Below are 12,099 nucleotides of genomic sequence, written 5' to 3'. Positions count from 1 at the left end.
CGTCAATTTGTTGATAAATGTGTCATGATGTAACGTAAGGTTGAACGATAGACGATATTAACATTAAGATTTTCATAATAATTAATGAACTGGTCGGCGAAATTTGGTCTACGCGAAGACGTAATTTCAACGTATTTAATATTTCACTTAAAACGTCATAAATATGAAACTACGGACTGCGTGCTGTTAATAAGATGCGTTTAAGACATAATAATGCGGGCAGGTTCAAACATTACTTGTAAACACGTAACTCCGCTCACATCTGTAACGCGCATGCGCGAGTTCTTAGACGCCTGCAGAGCTCCGAGCGGACGCAGCACGAGGCGAAGTTACGGCAGCAGAGCGACATGAACGGGCTGATAGAACCACGACTACCGGCTCCACTACTCTGTAAGTACGCGAGTGTTTGAATGAAGCACACATGGAACTATAACCGGGTGTTTTACTTGTGCTGCCCACCCGATACGGGAAAGACGGCCCTTTTTGTTAAGCTAGTTAGCGTTAGCGCAGGTAGTTTGCTGGTTAGCATGCTAGTGTGCAGCATGATGATGCGTGATTTATAATATCGGTGGTAAACTTACAAATGTGGACGTAGTTTCTTTTTAAACCTCTAAAATAATGATATAGCACACAAGAGAGGACGAAATATTACCGTATTAAAAAATCACGTTGAAATGTGGTCTAAACATAGACGTCTTTTCAACGTCTACGAAACAACAACTTGAAACAACTTTCACTTTTAAACCATTTTGCAACGTCTTTTCAACGTCGGGCATAGACGTCTTTTAAACGTCTTTCCAACCAAAAAATGCTCACTGGGAACACTTTTCCTAATTAAAAACAATACAAAAATAAAATATATATTTCAGGGAAATAAACTATGGATTTAAAAGTGCAGAAACAACAATTCTGTGTTCAACAACAACAATTCTGTGTTTGTAGACCATTTTTCTGAATCATTTGAACTTCATTTTTAGATTCTGTAACAAGATGTGGCTGTGAGTCACTTGAGTTGGGATAGTATACCTGAAATCAGCTGCATCTCCCTCATCCTCACTTGAGGATTCTTTGTGTAAAGGGAGTCAGAGTGCAGAGACCAGCCCTCAATTGCAGATTTCTCTGGTCAACGTGTTTATTCAATTCAAACCATTTTATTTTGTTCAGCTTTGCAATCTGTAAACATGCAACATCCTGTCCCAAAACCCCCAAAATGTAAAAAAACTTCAACCGGGAGAAACCTGAGGGGAAAACAGCAAGGCAGTAGGTGTGTAGAGCATGAACAATTTAAAGATGTACAGTACATCCAATTCCTACGACAGAAATGATTCTAATATTGTGGATTACTAAGCCAGGGGTAAGGCAGGACCAGTGCAGGGACAACCATCATCAGACGTAACCTCCATCAGATGCAACCACCACCCGCAGAAACCTGTGAGGAGGGAAGCACAACGGCAAAGTTGGTCATTTGGGTTTATGATGACAGTAATAAACTAATAATAATAACAGCAGCAGGTGTGTTAGAACCCTCATTTATAGATGTTCACTTATTACATTATCAACAAGATAACAATTCATCTGCAACTTATGGCATTTCTGGAGTAACATTTCCAGGTATATTACACAGTATCATGTTTTAAGCAGCAGTAACTTACAATGTTTCGGCCTCTTGTTTACAGAGCACAACTTGTTGAATTCAGCCCTTCACCCTTGCAATCTGTATTTAGCCCCCATTGCTTTAAAAACGTATCTTCAGTGTGAAATGCAATAACATTTATGGGTACAGCAACAATCTAACGCATTAGCAACACCAAACACACGAAAAACATTCTGGGATGTTTACTTTTGGTCCAGGTCATCATGCTGAACGCTAGCATGCTCCAAGCTAGCATGCTAACTAGCAAACTACCTGCGCTAACGCTAACTAGCTTAACAAAAAGGGCCGTCTTTCCCGTATCGGGTGGGCAGCACAAGTAAAACACCCGGTTATAGTTCCATGTGTGCTTCATTCAAACACTCGCGTACTTACAGAGTAGTGGAGCCGGTAGTCGTGGTTCTATCAGCCCGTTCATGTCGCTCTGCTGCCGTAACTTCGCCTCGTCCGCTCGGAGCTCTGCAGGCGTCTAAGAACTCGCGCATGCGCGTTACAGATGTGAGCGGAGTTACGTGTTTACAAGTAATGTTTGAACCAGCCCGCATTATTATGTCTTAAACGCATCTTATTAACAGCATGCAGTCCGTAGTTTCATATTTATGACGTTTTAAGTGAAATATTAAATACGTTGAAATCACGTCTTCGCGTAGACCAAATTTCGCCGACCAGTTCATTAATTATTATGAAAATCTTAACGTTAATATCGTCTTATCTTTCAACCTTACGTTACAACATGACACATTTATCAACAAATACGTTTTCTGGCACGTTGATGTTTTATCCCATTTTTATCCGGTTGAAAAGACGTTGAAATGAGGTCTTAGATGTTCAGACCTCATTTCAACCCGATTTCAACCATATTTCAACGTTGAAATTACGTCTTGTGCTCACTGGAAGAATAATACCAATGCAGTTATGATTGTATTTAATGTAATCAACTGGAATGTATGCATGTAATACTTGAACAACAACTGATATTGACTAAGGATCATTCGAAATCTGAGTTACATTGAACTCACCAGAAGACCACTCCCAGAGGTGTGGACACTAACTTTCACACCTTTAAGCATTGGTATAAATACCTGTAGGAACCATTGTTCTCGAGTTCGCTGGTGGAGGCTACAGACGGGCACTAGGGATGGTCAAAGGACTGACCTGGGGCCTGTTGGTTGCTGAGACCAGCGGCTCCTCAGCTGAGATGTTCTTTTTACCACAACACCATCTCCTTTATTAAATACATTTGATTTTAACCTTTTGATCAGCGATGACCTCTGTCCGTCCGGCGTTTCTTCATTTTTGAACACAACAGTTCATAGAATCCCAGAGTTCTTTAGTTTTGGCCTACGGAGACCAACAGTCACACAACCTCTGCTAAAATCCCCATAGGCTCCAATACAAATCATAATTCATGATGATGAATCATAATAATCAAATTCTTCGCTCCGTTTCTGACTTTTACATGAGTGTGTATTGCGTCTGCTAGAGTGGGGACCTCGAGGGCTAGAGTGTGAGGCAGCGCAGGAATCTGGTTAAAAAAATACCACCCTGACCTCTTCTCACGGTTAATCACTCAGTCAGTCAGTCTGTCTGTCTATTTCTCCTCCTCTATCTCTTCCTCACCACCCCTCACTTCCTCACCCTCTCACCCTCCCTCCCTCTATCTACACCCCCCCACCCCACCCAATCCAATAATTACAAAATAAAAGCCCCATGGAGGGAATTCTTACTGTAATGTTTGTGATGAGGCCTATTAATTAAAAACTTCTTAGTTTGAATAACAAACATTCTGTCTCCCAACCCCCCCTCACCCAATTCCATCATTACAAAATAAAAGCCTCAATGATTATCTGTACCTTAACCATGAAGCTCAGAATGAAGCGGTTTCGTTGAAATACGTATTGCTCTTTCAAATACTACTACAACCACTACGAATATTACTAGTACTTCTAGTACTACAACCAGTGCTGTAGTGGTAAAATTAGAGGTGGGTAAACTCTGAATTTTGTGATCATACAGACCTCGACGCGATGCGAAGCAACGCAACACAAAGCGTCGCGACTCTGTAAGGCTGTCCTGGCTATATTGCATTATGTTATCAGTAAAAGTCATATACAATCAATGACAATGAATACATGGGTTAGTAGTTTGTTAAATTTAAGAAAACAGTAAAGAAAAGTATGTCAACACAACACAACAAGACAATTGCAGATTAAGAACTATCTACATACGGAGTCTCCTTTTTATAGTAGTGCCCAGAGGGCCTCCTTGTCCTCCACGTCAGGTCCTGCCTTGCACAGAGGAGCCATGAACCCCAGAACTCGTGTTCTGGGGTTCATGGCTCCTCTGTGCTTCTCCTCTCTCTATTGGACCTGGTGTTTCTCCTCTCCCTGTGCTCTCTGCATCATTGCCTGTCCTCTCACTGCCTGAAAAAATATGTTGAATTTAAGAGTTAACCAGTTAAGCAGCCTGTCAATTACACTGACAACATAAGTTAAAGGAACACTCATGTACTACCTATGTCATCATAAATAGCCTACAGCATGTTTTGTTTTCACATTGAGAACTGACTTGTTTTCTAACGCTTACAGGCTACTCTACACCTTTCATGACTTAAAATAATTGATTAAGCATATAGGCCTATTCAGTGAAGCAACAGCTTTGCTCCCCGCTCATGATGACAGGGGAGGCAGAGCCTTTGAAAAGTGACTGGATTTTCTCCTAATTATGTGCGCGCGTCACATAGCGTTTTTCTTGTCCTTTTACCGTGCACGACCAGCGTACACAGAGCGCACGACTACTACCCCCCCCGTCGGTCGTTCCGCCCACAACGACTACTACCCCCCCCTCCCCTCTTCCCCCCCCTCGGACCTTCTCGACCGGTCCGCGAAATATTGTCTGACATGAAACCGGTCCATGAGGTAAGAAAGGTTGGGGACCACTGGGCTGATCCACAGCGTGTATGTTTACACACCTCCTGGATCCTGATTGGTGTCGCTGCTGCAGCCGCAAGGCACTGATTGGTAATACAGCGCAGATGGAAATGATTCAGACTAAGCCGTTTATATGTTCAACAATAGGAAACGTAGTCTTAGCTGTTTTAAAATTACACCAAGTTTATTTCGGATTATTCCAACGGAAGAATACAAGGCGCAGGGAACGTTGAGGTGCGTAAACGCCACTAATAGGTGCGTAAACGCTATTTCCAAAATTCCAGAGGTGCGTTAACGGCGTTTACGTGCGTTTACCCTCCACTACAGCCCTGATTGGGTGAGAGTCACTTGTTGACTCAAGGTTAGAACACAAGCTTTGTAGGATTTGTTTTCCTATTAAAACTTTGGACAAGACTCTTTGCACCAAGTCATGTTTTAGCCATCTGAAGATGACACACTTGATGGATTTCACAGTCTTACAATTTAACACTGGGCAGTCTCAGTAGAGTTTAGGTTATCCTAAGGATCGGTGTACACATGTGAAAAACCTTGAATATACCTACCAGCTGAAACCCCATACTAATGACTCATTGTGATACAAATATGTCATTCCTTCAAGGTTAATTTGTTCGTATGCACGAGGCAATCAAACAAACATGTTCATCCTTAATTTTGTCATATATCTGTTAGAAAACTGACTAAAAAAGGTACGGATGACAATAATAAATAAATACAAACATAAAGAAAACGTATATTGTTAAATCAAATACGGTAGAGATGAAACAAACACAATAGACAGGTGTCCTGTAGTAATACTGTTCATGAGTTAGTAGTGTATGCTTTAAAGACCTGTAACATTATGACCTTTGACCTGTGCAGTGGCTGTAGATCCACTGCTCCAGTCATCACTTCAGGATAGTGTTACTGTAGCTACATGGAGGAGGAGAGGCCTTAAAGACAGAAACTGGATCAAATGTATTCATGTAGTTATCAATGTAAATAGCACATGCAAGTAGTAAGACCACCAGGGGATTGTTTTGTTTTGGTCAGAGATATATTTAAAAAAAGATCTAATAACAATTGTTACCGTTACAGCTGGTTTAGGGAGGAGCTTGAAGCTGCATAAAGGTGGGGCTGTCACTGCATAAAGGTGGGACAGTGATGACTGACTGATGACTCTTCGTAGCAGTCACACACCTGATCCTGACAAAAATAAAACAGTTGCTGAGCTTCTTTTATGTGTTCAGCCCTCTCTGCAGTCCTGAGTGTCTTCACTATGAAGTGGAGGAATCACAGAGGAGGAAGACCTGAAGGAAGAAGTGGATATAAAATTAGAATGTTATATTGGATGTACAATTAGTGTTATTAAGAACATGCATTCATACAAAATTAATACATGAACAATAACAAAATTAAAACAAAACATTAGAAATCACATATGAAATAAGAAAAGAATACCTTATTATCTGTTGTGAAGAAACCTCAACACTGGCAGGGAGAACACACGTCTCTGTGGTCCAGCAAGTGTCCACTGATGATGAACAAGACGGAAGACGGTGCTTCAACATCTGCTCTGCTGCTGCAGTGGTGACAGGATGTCCTGGTCCTTATGAGCTGATCCAGAATCTCAGAGCCAGACAGGAAGTGAGGCAAAGACAGGCAGGTGTTTTCTCGTCCTTTGCTTTGAAGAATGGCGGGGACAGGCAGGAAGTCAAATGTGTCCCTATGAGGTCTAACTGTGATGGGTCCTCGGTTGATTGACAGTTCAGTTGGTGCTGCAGTCTTTGGCATGTCTTAGATGCTGTGAGCTGATCCTCACAGTGCTGAAGGAGGTGAGGCCCAAACTGGAAGGTGTCTTTACAGATGACACCGGAGGACTGTGTCTCCTGTCCATTACAAAGGAAACTTAACAGTACATAGGAAACATGACAATTGTGTCTCCTGTCCAGTACAAAGGAAACTTAACACTACAGAGAACACAGGATAATTAAAAAGAAATTAATGGGGATTAATGGGGAAGTGTGGGGTTTCAGCTGGTAGGTACCAGAGGTATCAGAAAGTATGTGTTACATCTAGAACACATACTTTCTGATGTGCGTCTGCTACACTAAATGTCAGCAGATGTGTACAATGCATTTCACATTGTATACATCAACCCTGAACCAAACCCACCCTGATAAATGCACAGGCCAAAGTGTGTTAGAAATATTGCTAGAAAAAAACATGGTTACCTGGAAAACTTTATGACCCATAATATTATCCAATACTGTGAACACTTAAAATAAGCCCATTCTACAATCTTATTACAGTGCAACAACTAGTTTGACCAGATGATTCAGTTTTCTTTACATTGACGATTACATAATCCCAGACTAACAACAATGTGATATTGTTAAGAAAAAAGTACATGATTCTCAGTAGATTTTGGTCTTACGTGACATGACAAGACCTGTTGGAGGAATGTAGACAGAAAACATGATTGTGACAAGTGACATGTTTTTTACTGTACCAGAATGGAGGCCCTGCTGTGGTGGAAAGATGGAAACGGCTGTATGGCGGATCCCCCTCCTCTGTATAATCATGCATAATTGTATTAAATCAATTTATATACAAGTACATTATATTTTTCTTTTAAAACTCAGCTGATACCTTCATGAACTGATCGAGGACATGACACAATAGACAGGGTTGTGATAACTGTAATAGGTTCTCATCACACCCGAGTGGTGACAGCGTTGTGGTTGAGAGATGAAAATGAGTTCCAGCAGTGTGTTCTTATCAGTGGTTGCAGCAGTGATGACTTGTGCAAATCCTCTGGACTGGAAGAGCTCAAGGATTGCCTTATGTCAGGATCTCCGATCCCCCCGAGTTGGTCGATGAGAAGAATCGCAGCACGTTGATCAATTAAAGTCAAAAGTTAACATTTATTTAGAAGAGAAAAAGATTACATGAGCAATTCTCCGCAGATATCTGGCTCTAACTATTGTTTGCAAGCAGGAGGTCCAACACACCAGCACGTATCTCAGCGCTCGGTGTAATGACGTCTCCGAGCAGTAAAAACGCTGAGTTTTTATACAAATGTGGAGGACATTCTCCGAGGACATGCCAGTTATGAGAAGCTACAAAGCAGGTTGAGATAAGAACCCAGGTGAAGCTGAGGGTAACACACACACACAAGATCCTCCTCAGTGGCCGGTGCAAATCATAATCAATTGACATAAAGTAAAAATGTGGATCCGGAACTTTCGTACCGAATAAGATATGAACCAAGGCCATGAACAGAAGTCCTTTGTTTTGAAGCGTCTATGAGCTTGAGTTGACCGTCCTCCCTTCTCAGGACACAGCTGCAAAGCAACATTTTGTATCATGCTGCTCTTTGCGCATCAGGTTCAAATACAGGACACTTGAGACACGGCTTTCGCACAAAACAATGTTATAATATATTTTACTAGTACATGCATCTCACACTTACCAGTGTTGGAGAAGAGATTCTCGTTGAAATCATCACAGACAATGATGGGCTGACAGTCCATGATCTCCAATGAGTCCAGCAGGCTCCCCAGGTTGGACAGGAATGATCTCACACTGTAGTCTGGAGATCTGTACACAGCTGCAATCAGGGCTCTCACTGGGGCTTCTACCTTCAGAGCCACAAACTCAAGATCGGTCACATTATGTACGTACTGTTTTTCACGCACCTGAATGTGGCTTTTCACATGAACAGCAACTCCACCACCACCTCTGTTGGCTATTTGTGGAACATTTGTGTAGGACAGGTGTCTGTTGCGTTTGAACATGTTGTAGCCCTCTAAATGGAGACTCTCTGCAACAAAGGAGCCTTGAAGGTGAGTTTCTGTGAGACACAAAACATCTGCAAGACACAGTTCATGATGGCTCCTGATGTCAATGATGTGAGATGGTAAACCTTCCGTGTTATGGTGAACAATGGTCAGAGTGTCATGTCTGTTTGATGTCTGTGTGATTCGAAGAAGAGGCATCATGTCGTCCAAGTTGACTTGTCTCATGGTCTCGAGGGCTCCAGTGATTTCTGGGTTGGCATAGATTTTACTCTCATCCAGATCCAGCATGTGCAGTCCACTGAGAGAGGTCATTCTACTGATAGCTACGTAAGCCACGCCAGGTTCAAAAATGTGTTTCAGTGACACTACAGCTGACGTCCTTGTCATACCCTGAACCTTGTGTATTGTGCAAGCAAAGTCCAACAGGAAACTGTCTGCGTACCACTCCTTTCTGTTTCAGATTGTCCTCTGCTCTCTCTATGTACACCACATCATCAGGGCCGCCTGGTGCTCTATTACAGTAATTCCTTCCAGCAGTTTGATCATCCATCTTGAGCCCGAGCATAGTGACATGTGCAACACCACTCTGTTCTGAGGTTATTACCCTGACTAGTGTAGCAAACGATCCATTCACCAATCCCTGAGACACGTCTATGTTTCTGGTGAGCATGACTCGACACCTTCAGCTACGTTTAGTGTGTCTGGTAACTAATTTCTAGTTCCTTTGTATGGTTGGGCTTGACGAGCCATTCTTCCAGTTTGTGGGTCCTTCTTGTAGTCATCTGCATCTATCTTGGTGATATTAGAATGCAGCAGAGCTAATGTTAATGAGTTGTGTGAATCAACCTGTTTATTAGTTGCAAAGATGTGCAGGACATCAGGCGGACAAAGTGATGATTCAGTAATGGTCTGTGACAACAAGGCTCTGTCTGCTTGAGACAACTCATCTGACTTTCCTTTCACACGGATCCGGTTCAACATCTCTGCAAAGGCAACATCATCCTTCTGCCGCATAATCTCAGTCAGGGTGATTGTCTGAAAGTGTTCCTGCCATAGGTCAATCTCACATGGCTCGTACACACAGAGGGTCTTGGACTGTCGCACTGGTGATAGCTGATAAAAGTCTCCAACAGCTATTACTGACATTCCTCCGAAGGGTTTGGGACTACCTTTGATCTGTTTCAGTCTCGCATCCACATGAGCAAACAGGGGTTTTGACACCATGGACACTTCATCAATGATGAGGATTTCAGCATTTAAAAGTTCTGATCGGACTTCATCCAGTTGGTTACCAAGTCCTTGAAATGGAGGTTTCAGACTTCGTGGAAGCTTGAGCAGAGAGTGCAGTGTTGATCCTGATATATTGAAGGCTGCAGTTCCAGTGAAAGCTGTCAACAGGACCGTGGGGTTTGATATGTCGACCTCCTCAGAATGGCTGGGCAGTTTGCACAGTATCTTAGATGCTTCTGAGTAGATGCATTTAATGAGATGTGACTTTCCTGTTCCAGCACCACCATTGACGTAAAAGAAAAACTGCTCAGGATTTAGGCCACAGACACGCTTTACGCACCAGTCTCTAACTGCATAGAACACACATGCTTGTTTCTGGTTCAGGTTCTGATACATTTGTCGTAGCAGTGTGGGGTCAAAGGCCGAAGGCTCTCTGATGGCTCTGGCTTCTGTTGCAGCATTAGCTTGATTAGTGTATTCTGGAACATTTTCTTGAACATTTGCATGATCTGGCTCTCTTGGCTCCAGTTCTTCGATACATTCCAACCTTTCCACTTCAGATTCTGGAGCCAGATTGCACCATTCATCAATCACTCCTCTGTTTTGTTCAAATTCTTCCACTGCATTCTCAATGTCCTCTCTGTTTTTCTCATATTTGTCTTTGTTTCGTTTCACAATGAGATGGACATACTCAGGATGGTCAGAACTAGTTGGATACAACAACTCTTGTAGAAGGACTCGTACGTGGGGAAATGCCGTCTTATCAGTTCCAGGTCTGATCGGTGAGGAATGTACAGTTTCAGTAATGTGTCTTAAAACTTCTCAGGATATTTTTCCTGTGAGCAGCGGTAAAATCTGATGATGGCGGGCTTATCGTTTTTACGCTTTTGCACAAATCCCATATCATTGAGGAGGGGCAATACATCTTTTCCTTGTTTCTGCTAGCCATAGACAATTCTGCAAGTAGCTGCGAAATCAGCCAAACACATCTGCTCAAACTCTGGTGTTTCTGGTCTGGATTTTTCTTTGTCAGTCAAAGACGTCATCCACACTATCTCACTTTCTAATGTTGTGTTCTCCAGGTAAGACATGGGGCGACTTATTTTCAGTGCGTTGTCATCTGTAGGCACGAATATGACACCACGTGAACACTTCTTCATGTTTATTCCACATGCACGAGTCACACACTCCTGAGCACTGACCTCTCTCTTTTTAGAGTACGCCTGCAATTTTCAATGACTGTTTTAAGGTACTCAGAAAGTCCAGATTCCTTTTTGGTGATGTAGCTGGTGAGATACATGATGCACGAATATGCATTGAGAATATAACTGACATTAATATTGGCATCCCAGGCTTCCAGTAGATGTGCATTATATCCATTTACCCAGCAGTCTTTTGGCTCTCGTTTCAGGATCACCGCACTGGATTTGTTGATGATATTGAGGCATCCTTCATAGTCTTGGAGTGTTAAGTTGCATTTACTGAGTAGCTGCTGCAAACTGAGTGAGGCAGTTTCAGGTTCATTCAGCAACAAGTTCAGTGGTTGGAGCTTGGACTTTGCTATTTGCAGTTGCAGTGGAGCAACGCCCTCACCAGGTCTCGATATCATTGTCTTTCTGGAAGGTGGTTTAGGAAAACCAAATCTGCAACCCGAGCTGGGACTTCTGAAACATGTCCGTGAGTGTTTTTTGCTGTGTATTTGCACCTCTGTGACCTTCTTGTACAGTTCAGGTTGTGTGAGTTGGTCAGGTAGCTGAGCTGTGATGTATTTGGAAACAAAAGCTGACACAGTGTGACCATCATCCTCCTCAAACACAGGTGCACCTTCTACCCATATGAGACAGTGAATGTGTGGACTTCCTCTGTGCTGAAACTCAACTCGCTAAAAGTAGTCAACAACTTTGCCAAGAGGCTGTGCAGGAGATAAGAGCACATCTCTGAATAAGGCCTCAACACGCTTATCAAACATGCGCATGGTTGTCACAGGATTGCTTCTCAGAATGTCACACTTTGCTGACCAGTCGAGCCCTTCAAAGTTCACCTCCTCAGCTTGTTGTCTTTTTATTGCCTCAATCACTTCAGGCCAACGCATCGCAGCTGCAGAAAATGTACAAAAGAATGTGGGAGTTCCCAACTGTCTGATCATGGCAAAAAGGTCTCGTGTGGTTTTCTCCCAGTAGGCTGGTGTTCCTCTCAGCGGCTGCATGAATCTGACTGCATCTTTGTTCCTCACTAGTTTCTCTACCTCTGGTTTGTTTTGCAGCATACCAGATGTTATTTTTCGTCCATCTCGAGTCATTGGCTTTCCTTTCCTCAACTGTATTGTCATGCTGGATGTGGCCAAGTGTATTTCAGTCACAAACTGAGCAAAGAACAAGTAGTTTGTATCTCTGGCAAAACGATCATCAACACAGAAGAGCCTTTCTTTGAAATAACTGCTGGGTGTTACTTTAATACGTCTCCCTTCATCCAGTGTGTTTTGGCCTGT

The 12,099-nt window shown here is 42.6% G+C and overlaps 1 long non-coding RNA gene across 1 annotated transcript; it reads right to left on the bottom strand.

The window, feature by feature from the left end:
• Positions 1-1,117: 1,117 nt before the first annotated feature.
• LOC144391236 (uncharacterized) lies at positions 1,118-2,133 on the bottom strand. The gene is made up of 2 exons (XR_013455139.1): positions 2,027-2,133; positions 1,118-1,429 (listed from the first exon to the last, which is right to left on the bottom strand). It is a non-coding gene; the product is annotated as an uncharacterized LOC144391236 (long non-coding RNA).
• Between the last annotated feature and the right edge of the window lie 9,966 nt (positions 2,134-12,099).

Source organism: Gasterosteus aculeatus, chromosome Y (assembly GCF_964276395.1).
Source record: "Gasterosteus aculeatus chromosome Y, fGasAcu3.hap1.1, whole genome shotgun sequence".
Lineage (NCBI taxonomy): Eukaryota > Metazoa > Chordata > Actinopteri > Perciformes > Gasterosteidae > Gasterosteus > Gasterosteus aculeatus.
The sequence above is the reverse complement of the archived record's forward strand: the minus strand, read 5'-3'. Positions and strand labels throughout refer to the sequence as shown.